Source organism: Gopherus evgoodei, chromosome 3 (assembly GCF_007399415.2).
Source record: "Gopherus evgoodei ecotype Sinaloan lineage chromosome 3, rGopEvg1_v1.p, whole genome shotgun sequence".
NCBI classification, from domain to species: domain Eukaryota; kingdom Metazoa; phylum Chordata; order Testudines; family Testudinidae; genus Gopherus; species Gopherus evgoodei.
In genome coordinates this window covers 19,092,042-19,111,854 of record NC_044324.1, presented here as the reverse complement: position 1 = coordinate 19,111,854, position 19,813 = coordinate 19,092,042, and the positions used below count along the sequence as shown (strand labels likewise).

The 19,813-nt window shown below is 46.4% G+C and overlaps 1 long non-coding RNA gene across 1 annotated transcript; it reads left to right on the top strand.

Annotated features, from left to right (window-relative positions):
* Positions 1-1,330: 1,330 nt before the first annotated feature.
* On the top strand, positions 1,331-19,485 carry LOC115649482. The gene is made up of 3 exons (XR_003999825.1): positions 1,331-1,341; positions 2,289-2,296; positions 19,274-19,485. It is a non-coding gene; the product is annotated as an uncharacterized LOC115649482 (long non-coding RNA).
* The last annotated feature ends 328 nt before the right edge of the window (positions 19,486-19,813 follow it).

The window sequence follows — 19,813 nt, the reverse complement described above, 5'->3', positions numbered from 1 at the left end:
GGGGGAAAGACTTCAGGAGAAGACTGTATTCCAATAGACACAGCTATTTTATCTAGGTAATCAGCAGACAGCCCTGCTTTGCCAAAGCGATCAATGTTGGCCATGTAACCCTTCTGCCAGGCAATGTAAGCAGGAACCAAGGCTGGGATCAATATCTAGGGGTTCCTCTTAACAATACAAAATGGAACTGACTTGAGATCCCACCGACTAATCCAGGGAAAATGACCACCACCCAACATGCCTCTGAGACTACTTCCCCACTCACAAGCACTAAGTGTCTATAACAAAATAAACTTCTACTAAAGAAGAAAACACAAAATTAATTTAGGAAGACACTGCAACAAGGATTTGGAAGTACACAACCAATAAGTAAAACACTCACCCTACAGTATCTACAGTACCTTTTCTCAGTTTCTCACCTTGCTGTGTGAAAGCCCAAGGAACGAATGTCTCTTTAACATGCCATTCCCATTTTCCATCTACTGCCCCCCACTCACAGTTTGCTGTCTGAGATGAGCAATGTCCCTAAAGTCCAGCTGTGCATTTACCTACCTCCCCTGACAAGAGAGGGTGGTAGAGTCATGCCTTCATCTCTGCTCATGTGTGTCTCTACAGTCTCACCATCACTGTCACTTCTCTCCACAACATTATATTCTGAAGTTCCACCACTTAGCTCAAGTCTCTGTGCTTTCAGTGGCTAGCAGAGAACCTCTCTGCAACTGTCTTTTCTGCATTACTTGTGGTCAAAATGTTATTTCTTTATCACTTCTAACATCCGCTCCCTTGAATGAGCTTATCACTAAATCCACATCTAATAATCACCAAGAAAGAACCAGGACACTCAAAACAGACTGCTCACCTCTGTTTCTAAACACCTTAAACTAACATACATTTTCTAAGGGGAGGGGGGTATTTAAATCCTCAAGAGTATTTACTTGGACTTTGCATCACTGCCCACTACTTAGCAAATTATGTTCAAGTTAGGGTAACCTCCTCAGTTAGGGCTTGCTAAATACAGTTCTGCTTCCCTTTACTCATATACTCAGGAAGAAAAAAATTTCATTACCCTTCCATTGAATACAAATTAATTTTAACCCCAAACAGGCAAAATTGATCAGTTTGGCAATACTGATCTGTGTGCTAAGTCCCTAGGCAGAGTCGTGTGTTTATTCAAATACAATCTGCTGCTAAGGTCTTTTCCAGCAGTCTGTCACTAGGTGTCAGCAGAGAGTTCATTCAGTCCCTGCTTTCAGCTGGTTTGGCTGAAACCTTAGACTAGTGTACAATGCAGGGTCATGAAATGTTGTTATCCTTATTGCATAAATCAAGGGCAGCAGAACTGTTCTTAGCATGCCCTAGTTCTGGAAAGAAGCACAATATTGTACATATATCACCTGTAAGAGTTTCCTGGAATGAAGCGCCATAGAACTTGATCACCAAATAGAAGCAGAGTCCTCCAGAATGACATGCAGGAGTCTCCATAGACTGAGTGCAAAGTTGGCTCCTGGGGGAGAGAGGGATGTGAGAGAACACACATGCTCTGTGGGTCAGTATGAGTGGGACTTTAACAAAAGAACTGGCCAAAGACCCTTTGCTCTTCCCTCCTTCTTTCCTTTTCTCTCCTTTACCCTCCTCTCTACCTCCCTTCCTTCCCAACCTCTGCCCTGCTGTCCTGTCACCTTCTCTCCTTTCTCTTCTTTCTGTCTTCCTCTTAACTCTCTCTTTTTTTCTTACCTCTTCACTCTCTTCCAGGCCTCATCTTTCTCACCTCCCCTACCTTCTCCCTCATTCTTCCCCCCTTTTCTTAATGTCCTCATCCCTAATTCCAGAAATCCTCCCAAATCGAACTTCCCGCAGCCATAATGCTAGTTAATTAATAGATAATTAACAAATACAGCCCTATGAGGGACACACGCTGTTCATTTGGATAACTAGTATGTCTGGATAAAGGGAATTAGGATAAATGGAATTATCCTGTAAATTGATTTTAACTCAGGTAGTTTTAAAATTGCCACATTTTCATTTGAACAAATAAATCACATGTATTACTGCTACTTATCCATTAAAATTGGCAGGAAGGTGTGTTCTCCCTCATTGCTTCACTGGAGCCCTGAGTGGTTTCTGAAGATAGCTAGAAAGATCATTCAGGTAGTTCATTGCCTTAAGGGGTTATGACAGCTGCGTTCTTCTCTTTCTGGATCTCACAGGCATCTCCCTAAATAGGACTTTAAAGGAAGAGTTATTAGGGGGATTATCTGACTTTATGACGTGACTTTAGCAGTTGCCAGATGGGGCGGTGGCTCTCAGTAGTCAGATGATAAGAGCCCAACTTGCTGTCTCTCTCAACCACATATTTTTGGCTCAGTGATGGACAGTTTGACTAAAACAGCCTGGTTTATAAAGATTCTGAAGGTTTGGCTTCTACTTGGTAAAACTGTGGGGGCTAATCAGAAAGTGACCCATGGTTCTAGTGAAGATTTGAAATGTCCAACCTCAATTTTAACATTGGAATTGTTGCAACTTTATCCCTCTGAAATTTCATCATCTTTGGGCCAAACATCTTGTGCCATCCCAGTTTGCATAGGACACGTTAGGCCACAGTGGTTTGTGCAAAACTTCTTGGGACATATAACGAACATTTATTGGTTTAGCTCTTGTCAGCAAGTTACTTCTGCAGGCCACTTCTCATTCGCCTCCCAGTCTTGTGTTCTTTGGTCAAACAATATGACTCTATGTTCGCCCCACCAGTTATAAAAATCTGTAATGACAGGGATTCCACAACCATCCTTGGAAGCCTATTCCAGAGTTTAATTTAGTTAGAGAGTTTTCCTAATATCTAAACTAAATCCCCCTTGCTGAAAATTAAGCCCATTACTTCTTGTCCTACCTTCAGTGGACCTAGAAAACAGTTGATCACCATCTTCTTTATAACAGCCCTTTACATATTTGAAGACTGTGATTAGTGCCCACCCCGACCCTCACCCCGCCCCAAGTCTTCTTTCCAAAAGCCTAAACATGCCCAGGTATCTTCACCTTTCCTCCCAGATCAGGTTTTCTAAATGGTTGATCCCTTTTTGATGCTCTCCTGTGGACTCTGTCTTTGGTTGGCTACATCTTTCCTTAAGTGTGGCATCCAGAATTGGACACAGCACTCCAGATGTGGCCTCGCTAGTGCTGGGCAGAGCAGAGCAATTACCTCCCATATCTTATGTATGATACTTGTGTTAATACACCACAGAGTTATATTCACCTTTTTTACAACTGCATCTCATTGTTGACTCATATTCAATTTGTAATCCACTATAGCCCCTAGATTCTTTTCAGCAGTACAACCACCTAGCCAGTTATTCCCCATTTTACAGTTGTGCCTTTAATTTTGCCTTTCTTAGTGAAGTACTTTGCACTAGTCTTTATTGATTTCCTTTACATTTTATTCAGAGCAATTCTTCATTTTAGAAAGCTTCTTTTATATTCTAATCCCATTCTTCAAAGTGCTTGCAACCCCCCTCCCCCGAACTTGGTATCATGTGCAAATTATATAAGCACAGAAACATTTTACTGTTAGAACTAATCTGGTCTAATTACCATAAAGTAAAGCAATGTAACCCTACAGTGGGGTTAGAGTTCTACTGAGGAAAAGATGCTTATTAGAGATGGTCAGAAAATATCTGATGAAACTTGGTTGGAAACTCCATTACTGGGGATGGAAAGAACCTTCTGATCTGCAGAAATCCAAACAGGAGACATTGATCACCCAGAAACAGACTGATTTCCTGACTTATAATAAATTCTAGTTGTGAAAACACAAAACTAACAAGTGCACATTTATCATGGTGGAAGGGGTAGGGACCTTCTATTGTCCCTCTAATTGAAAATCCATTTTTTTAAAGGAAAGAAGATTAAAAAATAAAAACATTAATCTCTCTTGAATGATAAATCCACAGATGAGTGATTGGGCCACCATGGTCAATGCAACTGTTTGTATTTCTACACACTTACATGAACAGATCAGTATTTTGTCTATACCACTGCTACTAATCCATTTCATTTGTTGTTTTCAAGAGAAGCAGGTTCTCTCACAGCTTGATTTATAACCCCATCTCATTGCTCCATGGTACTATTTTCATGGCATACAAATGGAAAAGAGATAAAACAAAATTATCTTGCTGGAAGATTGCAATGGAACGCTACTCCTTAGAATAAAGAACAATACCGCAAAAGAACTCCAAAACAGATAGAGACAAAGCAGGCTGCTCCCTAAAACAGAGAGGCTCAACTCACTCCAACTTACTTTAGGCTTTTTCTCTGAAGACTGACTGCCAACAACACAGCTTGCACAGTTCCCTCAGAGCCCCATAGCCTGCACGAGGGATCAAGATACCCCTTCCGGACGTGAAGTGTTAGTTTGTACTTTAACACAGTTTTCCATGTACCACACATGGCAGCCAGAATTCCTGTCCTATTATTATAATGAAGAATTAAAGGAAAACATAAGGGGTGTCTAAGCTGGGCCCTCTGCACTGTATGCCCCCTCTGTACTGCTCATTGCTTCGCTGTCAGCACCTTCACCACACAGTCCTCCCCCTTTTCTTCCACACTGGTATCTCAGAGCTCTGAGAGTGTCACTCTCCATAGAGTGAATACATCCTAGCTCTTTCCCTTTCCACCTCCTCAACACCTGGGACTTATTCCCTACAAAAAAAAAGCTTTTATGTAATCCCACCTGTGAACCCTACAGCACCCAGATGTCCTTTCCAATGCCAGACACTATGCAACAGGTTCTCCTATTGCCAAGGGACTTCCTCTCCCTCTCACTAAACCCACCAGGCCCATCCCCTTCACCACCTTCTATCTCCCTTCTCTCTTCTATGCCTGCTTAGGAAATAGCACATACCTAGTCCTTATGCAAACAGTTCCCATTACTATCTGGTCTCCCAATTCTAATGCCTGGCTCCTATTTCCTTCTTCAGAAAAATCCCCCCAACACACACACGCAAACACTTACTTCAAAGCCCTGGTTCCCCAATATATTACCCAAATATATTCCTCTGAGTCCCCTCAATCCCACCCCATGTCCCAGTGACCCAGATCCCCTCCCCATAACTCTATCCCTGACTGACACAGACAATGATACCCAGCTCCACCCCACAAAGGGTCCTGGTCATTGCCCATGTCGGGGAGTGAGGCCTGCAGCATTCTCAACTCCCTGAGGTGTCTGCTGCCAGTGAATCTCCAACCCCCAATCCCTTCTGTGTGTCTCTGAGTTCCTCCAATCCCACCCCACATGTCCCAGTTTACCCAATCCCCCCATGTAACTCTATCCCCTCTAACTTCCACACCATGTGCCTCAGATCCCACTACATGTCCCTTTCCTCTTCAACACCCCCCCCCATTCCTCTAACTCCCAATCCCCAGACCCCAAAGCTCCCTTGCCTCACACCCTAGGGGCCCCAATGGCCTCTTCCTCCCTTCTGTCTCCAGGCTGCTATGCTGTCCCACTCTTCCCTCTTCAGCGGCAGGGCCAGCTTTAGGAAGTGCGGGGCCCAATTCGAACATTTTCGGCCGGGCCCTGGCAGGGATGACTAAAAAAAAAAAAAGAAAAAATGTAAAAAAAAAAAGCCTTTTATTTCTTCCATGTATTATTTACTTTCCATAACTATATAAATAATACAATTATATATTATGTACATTGCATCATATATGCTGTTGATTGCTTATTAATGACCGCCATTTCACATGTGTGGGTCCCTGCCACTCCCTGGGGGTGTGCACATGTGTGGGTCCCAGCTGCTCCCTACCCCCCTCATTGAAGCAGGTGTGCAGGGTTACTGCCCTGGGAAAATGCAGAGCAGCAGTGGACATGGGGCTGGTTGGAGGCAGGGCAGGGGCTGACTGGAGGTAGGGTCTAGCTGCAGGCAGGGAAAGGGGTGCAGGGATGGCTGGAAACTGGGGTGTGCGGTGGGCTGGCTTCAGGCAGGGCCGCAGGGGGATGCAGCAGGGGTTGAGAGGGCTGGAGACAGAGGAGTGCAGAATTGGCTGGCTTCAGGAAGGGGGATGCAGCAAGGATTGGCTGGAGACAAGGCAGGGGGTGCGGGGCTGGGTGTGGGCAAGGCTGTGTGTGGGGCTGGCTAGCTTTGAGCAGGGCCACAGAGGTATGTGGCAGGGGTTGGCTGGAGACAGGGCAGGGGGTTTGGCAGGGGCTGGCTGTGGGCACGGGGTGCAGAGCTGGCTGCAGGCAGGAGGGGCAGGGCTGGTGCTGGCAGGGCAGGGGGTGCAGCAGAGGCAGCTGGAGCCCCCGCCCTTTAAATAGCCCCCAAGGCTCCCGCTATCCCAGGGCTCTGGGGGTTATTTAAAGGGCCCGGGGCTCCCCTGCTTCTACCCCCCTGGACCTTTTAAATAGCTGCGGGAGCCCTGGAGAATACATGGGGGCGGGGGAACTCTGGTGGCTATTTAAAGGACGGGGTGGCAGAGGCAGCTGGAGCCCCAGCCCTTTAAATAGCCCCCGGAGCTCCCCACTATCCCAGGGCTTTGGGGGCTATTTAAAGGGCCCAGAGCTCCAGCTGGGAGAGCAGGGCTGCAGGGTAAGGCTTGTGCTCCGGCCGGGGCTCCGGGGCTTGACCCGCGCCGGCCGGGGCTCCAGCCGGGGCCACGGGGCGGCTTGCCACGCTCCGGCCGGGGCTCCTGGGCTTGCCCTGCTCCGGCCGGGGCTCCAGCCGGGGCAGCGGGGCGGCTTGCCGCGCTCTGGCCAGGGCTCCAGCAGGGACCGGGGGTGGCTTGCTTCCCTCCAGCCGAGGCTTCAGCTGGGAAAGCAGGGCTGCGGGGCTTGCCGCGCTCCGGCCGGGGCTCCAGCTGGGAGAGCCAGGCTGTGGGGCAGCCGCACTCCCGCCGGCACTTTGGTCAGGGGAGCGGGGCCCTGGAAGACCCCAGAGCAGACCACAGCTGGGGTAAGTAAAAAAAAAATTTAAAAGACACTTAAGGCACAGGGCCCTCTTAGGCGCGGGGCCCGATTCTGGGGAATTGGCTGAATCGGCCTAAAGCCGGCCCTGTTCAGCGGACTCCCCAGGGGGGCTGCTGTCCTCTCAGTCAACAGAGAAACTGATATATCTACAGGGGGAGGGACAGAGCCCAACCTTACATGAAGACTGAGCTCTGCTGACTTGCAGGGAGCTCCATCAACTATAATCATGTTCAGATCCTGGCTTTGTCATGGCAAAGACTGTCAAAGTCATTTTAGAGGGACTTGTTGTGCCCTTGTGCTGTATGACACACAAATATGCCTATATCATAGAAATGGAAGGGATCTTGAAAGGTCATTGAGTCCAGAATCCTGTCTTCACTAGCAGGGCCAAGTACTGATTTTGCCCCAGATCCCTAAGCGGACCCCTCAAGAATTGAACTCACAACCCTGGGGTTTAGCAGGCCAATGCTCAAACAACTGAGTTATCCCTCCCACCACTGGGAACAAAAATACTAGGCCTGGCTTCCCATGGAGACTTCTGCTCAAACAATTTTGATTGGCTACAGGAGTAGGAAACATGGAGGCCGACTGGAGGGATCCCAATAGTTTAAAAGGAGAATACTCAATTCCTGAACACCACATGATGAGTTTTCCCTTTCTTTTCCCCTATAACAAGCATCAGCTTTGGCAATAACTGTCTAAAGTAGAGACATAAAATATCAATGTACCAAATGTGGAAACCAGTGGCACTTGCAGATGCCAAGCATCAGAACCATTGCCAGCACTGACTCCAGCGCTTGCAAACCCATCTACAACTCCAACGCCAGAGGGCACCAGCGGACCTGAACTGGCAGAAGCAGCAGACAACCCTATCCCAGAGGCTCAGCCAGAGCCTGAAATATCACAGAAGGCACCAGCGGAGACTGGTTCACAATCAGCGAAAACAACCCCATCACCTACATCGCATTCAGAGAGACCAAGCCCAAGTCCACAGTCTAAGGAAGAACTGGTGTCTCCAGCATCAAGGGAACAGTTCCAGGCTGAGCAGGAAGCAGATGACAGCCTTCAGAAAGCTTGAGTGGTGGCACGGAGCACCCCACCGCCTCTCAGCTCTTCTAACCGATCCCAGTTTGTTGTAGAACAAGGACTTTTATACAAGGAGACTCTTTCTGGTGGACACCAGGAAGACTGGCATCCACAAAAACAGTTGGTGGTTCCAACTAAGTACCCAGTAAAACTCTTAAGCTTAGTCCATGATCATCCCAGTGGCCATTCTGGGGTGAACAGAACCAAAGACTGGTTGGGGAAGTCCTTCCTCACACACTACTATTTCAGATCTGATGACAATATATATCTCCAGATCAGTGGCACAGCTATGGGCACCCGCATGGCCCCACAATATGCCAATATTTTTATGGCCGACCTGGAACAATGCTTCCTCAGCTCTCGTCCACTCACATCCCTTCGCTACCTACGCTAAGTTGATGACATCTTCATCATCTGGACCCATGGGAAGGAGACTCTGGAAAAATTCCACCACGATTTCAACAGCTTCCACCCCACCATCAACCTCAGCCTGGACCAATCTACAAGGGAGGTCCACTTCCTAGACACCACGGTGCAAATAAGTGATGGTCACATTACCACCACCCTATACCGAAAACCTTCCGACCACTATGCCTACCTTCATGCCTCCAGCTTCCATCCTGGGCACATCACACGATCCATTGTCTACAGCCAAGCAATGAGGTACAACCGCATCTGCTCTAATCCCTCAGACAGAGACCAACACCTACAAAATCTCCACCAAGCATTCTCAAAACTACAATACCCGCACGAGGAAATAAGGAAACAGATCAACAGAGCCAGACGTGTACCCAGAAGCCTCCTACTGCAAGACAAACCCAAGAAAGAAACCAACAGGACTCCACTGGACATCACATACAGTCCCCAGCTAAAACCCCTCCAACGCATCATCAGGGATCTACAACCCATCCTGGACAATGATCCCACACTTTCACAGGCCTTGAGTGGCAGGCCAGTCCTTGCCCACAGGCAACCTGCCAACCTGAAACATATTTCACCAGTAACTGCACACCGCACCATAGGAACTGTAGCTCAGGAACCAATCCATGCAACAAACCTCGATGCCAACTCTGCCCACATATCTACACCAGCGACACCATCACAGGACCTAACCAGATCAGCCACACCATCACCGGTTCATTCACCTGCATGTCCACCAATGTAATATATGCCATCATATGCCAGCAATGCCCCTCTGCTATGTACATCGGCCAAACTGGACAGTCGCTACGGAAAAGGATAAACGGACACAAATCAGATATTAGGAATGGCAATATACAAAAACCTGTAGGAGAACCCTTCAACCTCCCTGGCCACATTATAGCAGACCTTAAGGTGGCCATCCTGCAGCAAAAAAACGTCAGGACTAGACTTCAAAGAGAAACTGCTGAGCTTCAGTTCATCTGCAAATTTGACACCATCAGCTCAGGATTAAACAAAGACTGTGAATGGCTTGCCAATTACAAAACCAGTTTCTCCTCCCTTGGTTTTCACACCTCAACTGCTAGAACGGGGCCTCATCCTCCCTGATTGAACTACCTCATTATCTCTAGCTTGCTTGCATATATATATCTGCCCCTGGAAATTTCCACTACATGCATCTGACGAAGTGGGTATTCACTCACGAAAGCTCATGCTCTAAAATGTCAGTTAGTCTATAAGGTGCCACAGGATTCTTTGCTGCTTTTAGAGATCCAGACTAACACGGCTACCCGTCTGATACCTTCCACTGAGAGGGAATGGGCAAGGACGTTGCTAATTATGTCCGGTCTTGTGAGGTGTGCCGAGTGAGAAAGCCCCAAGACCAGGTCAAAGCCCCTTTCCAGCCACTCCCCATAATTGAGGTCCCATTTCAGCGACTAGCTGTGGATAATCTGGGTCCTTTCCCAAAGAAGACGCCCAGAGGAAAGCAGTACATACTGACTTTCATGGATTTTGCTACCCGATGGCCGGAAGCAGTAGCTCTAAGCAACCCGAGGGCTAAAACTGTGTGCCAGGCCTTAGCAGACATTTTTGCTAGGGTAGGTTGGCCCTCCAACATCCTTACAGATTCAGGAACTAATTTCAATGAAAAACCTGTGGGAAGCTCATGGGGTGAATCACGTGGTTGCTACCCCTTACCACCATCTAACCAGTGGCCTGGTGGAGAGATTTAATGGAACTTTGAGGGCCATGATATGTAAATTTGTAAATGAAAAAAACTATAAACTAATTGCTTATAAAGTTGGCAGGTGACAAAAATTAAAGGACAGGTCGTCATACAGAGGGATTTGGATCACTTGGTAAGCTGGGAACAAGTTAACAATCATACAGCAAAATCTAAATGTATGGATCTAGGAACAAAGAAGGTTGGCCACAGTTATAGGATGAGGGACTCCACCCTGGGAAGCAGTGACTCTGAAAAATGTCTTGAATGTTGTGGATGGATAAACAGCTGAAAAATGTTTAAAGGGTTAATACATAACTTGGATGCAGAAAGAGGGCAATATTGAGCAGGAGTAGAGAAATTATTTTACCTCTGTATTTTGCACCTCCAGATGCGACCACATCTTGAATACTGTGTCCAGTTCTACTGTCCACACTTCAGGAAGAATGATGATCAGTTGGAGAGGGTTCAGAGAAAAGCCACAGGAATGATTAAAGGATTAGAAAACATGCCTCACAGTGATTGAATTTTCTGAGTCTATCTCTTTATCTTAACAAAGAGAATGTTAAGGGGTGACTTGATCACAATTTCTAAGCATGTGTATGATGGAAAAGATTTAATAATGGGCTCTTCAATCAAGAAAATAAAAGTATTTTCTGATCCAGTGATTGGAAGTTGAAGCTAAACAAATTCAGTCTGGAAACAAGATGTAAATAGTTAACAGTGAAAGTAATTAACAATTGGAACAATTTACCAATGTATTCTCCATCACGGATAGCTTTTAAATCAAGAAATATGGCCTGGGGGTTCCTACCAGATACCTTTAAAAATATTTTGGGGAAGTCCCTTCAGACTAGATGATCACAATGGTCCCTTCGAACTAGAAGGTCACAAAGGTAATTCAGTACCAGGCAAACTGATTGAAACTATAGTAAAGAACAAAATTATCAGACACATAGATGAACACGATGAGTTGGGAAAGAGTCCATATGGGTTTTGCAAAGGGAAATCATGACTCGCCAATCTACTAGTATTCTCTGAGGGGGTGAACAAACATATGGACAAGGGTGATCATGGGAGAAGAGGGAAGGTCCTCTCATGGATCAGTAACTGGCTAAAATATAGGAAACAAAGGGTAGGAATAAATGGTCAGTTTTCAGAATGGAGAGACGTAAATAGTAGTGTTCCGCAGGGCTCTGTACTGGGACTGGGACTGTTCAAAATAGTCATAAGTGATCAGGAAAAAGGGGTAAACAGTGAGTAGGCAAATGTTATTGATGCTACAAAATTACTCAAAGATAGTGAAGTCCAAAGCAGAGTGCAAAGAAGAGTTATAAAGGAATCTCATAAATCTGAGTGACTGGGCAACAAAGTGGCAGTTGAAAATCAGTGGTGGTAAATGCAAAATAAAGCACTTTGGAAAACATAATCCCAACTATATGTATAAAAAGATGGGGTTTAAATTAGCTGTTACCATTCAAAAAAGCAATCTTGGAATCATTGTGGAGAGTTTCCTGAAAACATCTGCTCAACGCCCAGTAGCACTAACAGAAAAAAACAGAAAGTTAGCAACCATTAGGAAAGGATAGTTAATAAGACAGAATGTATCATGATGCTCTTTATAAATCCATGGCACGCCCAGAGTTTGAAAGCTGTATGCAGATGTGGTCGCCCCAGCTCAAAAAATATATGTTAGTATTGGAAAAGTTACAGACAATGGCAACTAAAATGATTAGGAGTATGAAACAGCTTCCTCATGAGGAGAAATTAAAAAGGCTGGACATTTTCAGCTTGTGTCCTCTTCCTTTGGCCTAACTCAATGAAAATACTCTTTGATCTAGGGGATTCAAGTGTTTGGATTGAAGTGTTTGGAAACATTCAATTGAGATAACAGGGTCTCTGCATATCCTTTTCCTTTGATGAAATGACAGACTTTCTATGAGCCTGTATTGTGCAGGAGGATGCTGAACAGAACAAGATGCACATATCTGGGGAACGAGGCTGGCACTGGCAATTGACTGTGTCGCTTTGCAAGATGTCTTGCTGGAAGTTTTCCTCTAATTCAGCTAGGAGTGACTTTACATGCTAGGGGCTGTGCATGAGCAGGACCATTTTTTTAGAACAAGCTTTTACTTCCTTTGGAAGTTGCTAGTGGTAAAGGGTGCAATATTGAAACAGTAAGTGACAATAAAAGGATCTCTCTAGGATTCTACCTGTGAAACCTCAGTGGAGTGAGGTTACTAATGGTTTCCTAAATGACTAATGTAAACATAATTCAGCTTTTACAATGTCCTTTTCAAAAGGGGAACTGTAATATAATTGAAATGTGAAAATGATAATAAAATTTTTGAATAATATTAAAAAAAAATGAGCAGGACCAGAAGTAGTTGCTTTCAGAGCGGAGCAGTGTAGGAGGCATAACAGGTTGGAAAACTGAGGGGATACAAGTGTTCATTGGTCCAGCTTTCTACCCTGGGGAATGTCACAGTGGATACTTTAAGGAAAGCACAGCGAAAATCGAGTTTCAAATAGTCTAATATTAATATCCTAAAGGACATTTGGGCCACACTCTCATAAGGACCAGCCTGTCTGGAATGTCTAAGCTTGGCAATTGGTGATAGAGGAATTATTCGCAAGTGCTGAGTCTTCACAAGAATGTCTGTGCAAAGTCTCATTGACAATCAGGTGTTCTGACTGGGAGGGACTTGCTTAAAACCTTCTCATTCTAAAAGTACCAGTCACCCAACCCAGTAATGAGCTGGTTTAACCCTGCTCAGCCAATCAGCATTTAGATACTGCCTAGTACATCAGTGTTTGGAATCAGAAAGAGTCAAAACCAAGGCAGCAAAACCATTGCCCCAGCCTTAGAAGTTGGTGATGCAGGCAGCTGCCTGCTTTCCATCCTGTACAGCTGTGGGGCTGTGAAGGACTCCCATGCTTAGTGCTACAGTTCTGAAACTCACAGCCACCAAGTTAGTCTCTCTGCTGAATTAAATCACTCTGCTCATTTCTTAGGGGCAGTCTTTGAATGGGCACAGCACTACAGACATTTATGTATTATCATAGATCTAGTGAAAGGGGGCACGGGAAGATAACTGGGTTGACATGGTCTTGTCTCAGTGAACTGAAAATTCAGCTAATGGGAAATGCCTGTCATGCTGCAATCACGGCCCTTGTTTACACTTATGTGTGAATGAAAATCAAGACTCTTTTTCTCCATGCAGGATTCACCCAGTTCATCAATAACCCTGCAGCTTGTAGACATGCTTGGGACTTCTGCCTCCGTACATGTTACCCCTGTTCCACTTCGATTGGAACCTGCAGTCTTACACTGAGTTGCTGTAGAAGAAGGGTAAGTTCAGGATGCCACAAGGGAGACGTCACTGTGCAAACAGAATATTTGTGTCTCTCCTTTCTATAGCTGCTGTTTAATGACCTTGCAGGCTCAGAGCACACGGCAGAACCCTGGGACATGGGACAAAGGAAACTTCTGTGCTGCCCTGATTCTGGGCTATCTGGAGTTTTCATGTTAGAGTTACACTAATCTTGTAGCTGCTTTACTAAGGCTGCCTAAGGTCTGTCCACAACCCAGAACAGCCCAGAGTCTCCGTAGTGCTCTGTGCTACAGAGCTTGCCCCTCCAAGACCCAGTAACACCCAGTAACACCCCAGGACAGTACTTGCAAGGAGGGTAGCATAGGGGTAATTATGTGAGCCATGTATTGCTGATGTATTGCAGTCACTCTCCCCAACCCGTTTTAAAGCCCCTCGGGCTTGCCCACATGGCATCACACAGACAGTATCTGTGCCCAGTCTGTGGCGTACGTCTACATTGCTGTTTCATCTAATAATATGAAAAACAACGGGAAAGAACTAAAGTATATTTCCCAGGAGACAGTATGGGGGATGCATCCAGTGGCGTAGCCAGGTTCTAACATCAGGGGGAGCGCACACGTAAAACAAGGTGCCATTCCAACTCCTTCCCCAAATCCCCAGCCCCGCCTCCTCCCAGGGTGTGCCACATTTCCCCTACCCCCCTCTCCCTTCCTCCCAGGCTTTCACGCAGCAAGCCTGGGAGGGAGGAGGGAGCAGCAGCATGCTCAGGGGTGGAGGAGACAGTCATAGGTTTTGTTGGTGGGTGCCCTACCTGGCCCTGCCCCTTCCCTGAGGCCACGCCCCCACTCTGCCTCTCTCTGCTTCCCCCTCCTCGTGGCTCAGTTTAGCACCTGACTCTACCCACTCACTCAGAGTGACACAGGAGGTTCCCCTCCTCAGGGTAGGAAAGGTTGCCTACTGGTTAAAGCAGAGGTCTGGGGCTCAGGTGTTCTGAGGGAAGGTGAGCTGGGGCCGGGGGTGCCCTGCACCCACCAAATTTTCCCTGTGGGTGCTCCAGCCATGGAGCACCCAGGGAGTCGGTGCCTAAGACGCCACTTTTGGAGAATGCTAATAGGAAGAACTTTTGTAAGAAAATGAGAATCTGCCTCCTTTACTGGGGAGTTAGGTGCAAAGGGAATATCCATATGCAGAAGTCCGGCATATTTACTGCAGAAGCCAGGTGAGCAGTGAGTATACATGTTTAGATATAATAAATAAATAGATTCTGCTCTAAATTCTTAGCTAATAGTCATTCGGCTTTTATCTTATGCGGTAAAGGCTCATGATTAAGCTGCAGAGGCCCCAGGTTCAGTCCCACCCATTGTCAACTGAGGTCAATCTGCACACATTAAATGATGGGGAAATTCCTGCTCTACCTTGAATTTGAAATGTAACATTACATTGTCCTTGTTCTAATGGCTATAAACATAGAATGTGAGAGTTTCTTCCCTTTTTGCAGTACGGAGGGTGAGTGATGGCAGAAGATACTGTCAATGCAGGATCGCTGTGAATCTGGCAGAAAACGCCTTGGATGCTTTTCATCTGGGCTGCAAAATATCTCACAAGCTGAAAAAAATCCACAAGAGAGCCCCTTTGTACCTCCTTATAGCTTATTCTTTTCCCTCTAATAAAAGTAGCTTGTTGTGGTGGTGTATTGCAAACATGCGTGTGAGCGTTTTGATTTGCACACAGGGACTGTTTTGCTATTACTTTTCCATAGAAATCCTTTTCTTCTGTTATTTTAATTAAATATAAATAAAATAAATGGTCACTGCCATATGTTAAGTACACCCAGGTGTGTTCCTAGACCAGGGAACATACATATTTATATGTTTCAGGGAGCTCACATGGATAAATCTTTACCTTTTCCTTGGTTCTTTTACAAAGCCGTTTGGTTTGTGTTGTTGTCAGAGGAGTTGGGTTCAGTCTCACCTTGGCTGCACAGTGTGTAACGCCCACATCAGCGCTCCACAGCCTGTCGACCCTCCCTCTGCTCCTCTCACACCCTTCTCTTGTGCCTGAGCATCCAGACCTTGCCCTGTGCAGCAGGCTCCCATGCAGGAGCCAGACCAGCAAAACAAATCCCCAAAACCCAGGCTTAGAAACCAGACTAAATTTGCGCGTGAAGGTTTAACTAAGAGAGCTACATGGGGTCCTGCCATGGAGCAGGAGAAACAATGGAGCTCACAGCTGCTTTACCATTTCTGTGCAGCAGCAAAATATTGTTAACCTGGGGCACCATTTAGGGAAGGCCTCCTGCCCCCTGTTTTGTATCAGATTTGGGTGAAGAGTGCAGTGGAAAGGAATATGCTGCCCTTCCTCCCCCTGCCCCCACTGACTTGCTTCATTGTGGTTTGCAGCCATTCTGCTACTCCGTCCTCACCATGGGGCCACCATTGGCATTGCTCCTTGCCTGCTGATATGCTGCATAGAACGGGGTAGCGGCTGATATCGGAGTGTTTCCTTCCCCTCACCCGTTGCCAAAGTGGGTGGGCAGCACACGTCCCTCATCCCAGCCACTGACCCGCACAGCTGCCCCCACTGTGCCAGCTAGGGACTGAGTATGACTGGCCCTGCAGCAGCAGCAGCTCCTTGAACACAGCCCCTCTGTGCACCCTGAGCTACACCCCTCTCATCCCTACTTATCCCCCCCAGAACCTAATCTACACCGCTCTCAGCAAACATTCCCTAGCTACCCCCTCGCTGCACCCTGAGCTATACTCTCCTAGCAAACATTCCCTCACTACCCCATCACTGCACCCAAAACTACACCCCTCCCAGCATCTGGAGCTACGCCCTCTCTACACAAAGTCCATAGCTATCCCCTACCTGCACCCCTGCCTGCATACAGCCCCTGGTTACCCCTACCCGCACCTTGAGCTACCTCCCTCCAGGAACACATCTCCTAGCTACCTCTGCCTGGCCTTGCAAATACACTCGCTCTGGTACCTGAACTACCTCCATTCCTGCACACAGCCCTTATGGTGAATGTTTCAGGGACCAGCACCGGGGGGACTGGATTTTACTGGGAAAAGGCGTTGTGTGAGAAAAGAGTTTAATGTATGAACAGGGAAGACTGTGCAGACTAGTGGCTAGAGCACAGGACTGGGACACAGGAAACCTGGATTCTGTGCCTATTAGGTGATCTATAGGCCTGCTCCAAGAGGAGTTTGACCAATTAGTGCAAGTTCTGGGGCAGAGATTGACATGTAACCTGAAGTAAGAGATGGTATGTGACCCCCTCTAAAATCTCCTCCCATTCATTTCTAAATAAATATTATTTCTGTTTTCAAAGAATGACTGCTTGTGGGCCTATTCTTGATCAGAGGGCTGTATCTGTGTCCTTTCAAGGGCCAGCAAGGCTAGCTTGCTCTGGAAAGCCCTCTGTATATCAGAGACAAGCACCCTGATAATATCTTGGATATTCCTAGAGGGCGGATCACAACCTTTGTTACCAGTTCAAATAAATTCTAAATTAAGTTTTAAAATTAAAAGCTTTATTTCTAGGTAGTATCATTGGCTTGATATAATTAGATCCAAACTTTCTGGTACCACCATAGGACCACCCCAAGGGCAGATTTGAGCCATGAGGGAAAGTTTCTGGGTGGAGTGACTCATCCAGAAGAACTGTGGGATGTGTTTGAGCTTCCATGTGTTCTTCTACTAAGTGTTCCCTCCATTGGATAGTCAAGTCACAGGATGAAATTTCTTAATTGTGGAAAAAAAGGTATTGAAAGAGTTTGTCAGGATCCCCCGTGATACTAGTATTCGGTAGGTTTGTTCTTCCGCCAACTTAATCCCACAGGGAATTTTATAACAATGTAACCATTTGGCGCATTCATCGCCATCCAGGTGTTTTGCACAAAATCATTAGAATACAGTTTTAAAATCTGGTCAAAAGGTAAACCATTGTTACGGTGATGGAAGGAAAACACACAGTGATAGCTGCAGGTAGGAGTATGGAGCTTTTATAATTGTCAAGCGTAGAACATAATGTCAGTAGAATTTTTATTTAAAAAATTTCATGCTGCTTCTAGGAAACAACGTGCTGTTTGGGCAGTGTCTCTATGAGCAGGGCCGGCTCTATCCATTTCGCCGCCCCAAGCACAGCAGCACGCCCCAGGGGGCGTTCTATCGCTCACCGGTCCCGCGGCTCCGATAGACCTCCCGCAGGCGTCCCTGCGGAGGGTCCGCTGGTCCCGCGGCTCCGGTGGACCTCCCGCAGACATCCCTGCGGAGGGTCTGCTGTCCCGCAGCTCCGGTGGACCTCCCGCAGGCGTCCCTGCGGAGAGTCTGCTGGTCCCGCGGCTCCAGTGGACCTCCTGCAGGTGTGCCTGCGGATGCTCCACCAGAGCCGCGGGACCAGCGGACCCTCTGCAGACACGCCTGCGGGAGGTCCACCAGAGCCCCCTGCTGTCCTCCCAGCAACCGGCAGAGCACCCCCTGGGGCATGCCTCCTCAAGCAGGTGCATGGCGTGCTGTGGCCTGGAGCAGCCCCTGCGTATGAGACAAATAACTCTCTGTGGTAGCTCTCCTCCAGGTACAAGGTGAGCCAATGTTCACCCATTTGGTTGTATGGTCCATCTGATACAGATGGTGCCTGGGCCACTCGTACTTTCTTTTAAAAATAGGTTACTGATATAATCCGCAGGTTATAACCTTTGATTGCATCACCCATCAAGCAGAAGGCGTCATTACTGTTTATCAGTTTTATTTTCACATCAATACTTGTCAAGGCTGATTCCCCACTCTGGCACTTTGAGTGCAGAAGATGGGGGCCCACAAGGATTGTAAAAATTAATACTTCCCACTCTAGGCTTGTATTAAACTCCCAAGGTTACAGCTTTTCTCTCACCTTGGATTGGTAAATGCTGCCACCACCCAAATGTAAAAAAAAAAACCCTTAGACCCAAGAAGGAACACTTGGGAATTCTGCTTTGTGGGTACCCTCAAGCCCTTTCACCCCCCTATCCAGGGACATGCTGAGAAAGAAAATAAAGGAAATTAGCTGTTTCTACCAGCTACTCAAACAACATGCACAAACCTCTTCGGACATCAAAAATCCAACCCTGTTCTTAAAAAGGTAAATTGTATTAAAAACAAAAAGGAAGAAAATACATTTGGAACTTAGGCATTTGCTAGCTCTTTAAAGAGCAATTCCAAAAATTAAGCACCCAAAATAGCTTTCTTGGGGGTTCAGCTTAAAGATTACAAGCAAACAAAAGCATCTGGGGTTAGCACAGAGGAGTCCACAAGCCTTAAAAAATAAAGAGAAATAAACCTAATCGCATCTTTCTAAACATTCCTAAATTACTTACATATTTGGGGATTTCAAATCAGTAATTCTAGGTACAATATGATGATTTCTTAGACCTGGTTTAAAGCATAGACAGAACCCTGACTTTGCTCTGCTCCCCCCCACCCCCGGCTCCAGAGAACAACCACAGACACAAAGGGAAGCTTCCTTCCCAATTTTAAAAAGTTCTAGTCGTCGCATTGGCTCTTTTGGTCAGGTGCCTTTTTCTTTACCTGGAGAACTTCTTTAACCCTTCATAGATAGAGCAAGCAGAGAAAAGCTACCAAGAGGGATTTTACAGCAAACTGTCTGGCTGTGTGTCCATAAAAGGAAGCTACAACCCTACCCCCACCTTCATTTATCATAATACTGTTCAACAGAAGTTTTTCTTGAAAAAACAGGTCGATATGTAGATGACCTCGCTGGAGACAAGAGAATGACTGTCACCCAGGGCTGCCCAGAGGATTCAGGAGACCTGGGGTCTTCGGTGGTGTGTCCCTCTTATCCGCTCTGACACCGCAGAGCATTTTCCTCATGTCCCCCTTACCAGCTGGAAGGAGGTTACTAGTGGAGTTCCTCAAGGATCGGTTTTGGGACCAATCTTATTTAACCTTTTTATTACTGACCTTGGCACAAAAAGTGGGAATGTGCTAATGAAGTTTGCGGATGACACAAAGCTGGGGAGTATTGCTAACATGGAGAAGGACCAGGATATCATACAGGAAGATCTGGATGACCTTGTAAACTGGAGTAATAGTAATAGGATGAAATTTAATAGTGAAAAGTGCAAGGTCATGCACTTAGGGATTAATAATAAGAAGATTAGATATACATTGGGGACGCATCAGTTGGAAGCAAGAGAGGAGGAGAAGGACCTTGGGGTATTGGTATATCACAGGATGACTATGAGCCACCAATGTGATATGGCCGTTAAAAAAGCTAATGCGGTTTTA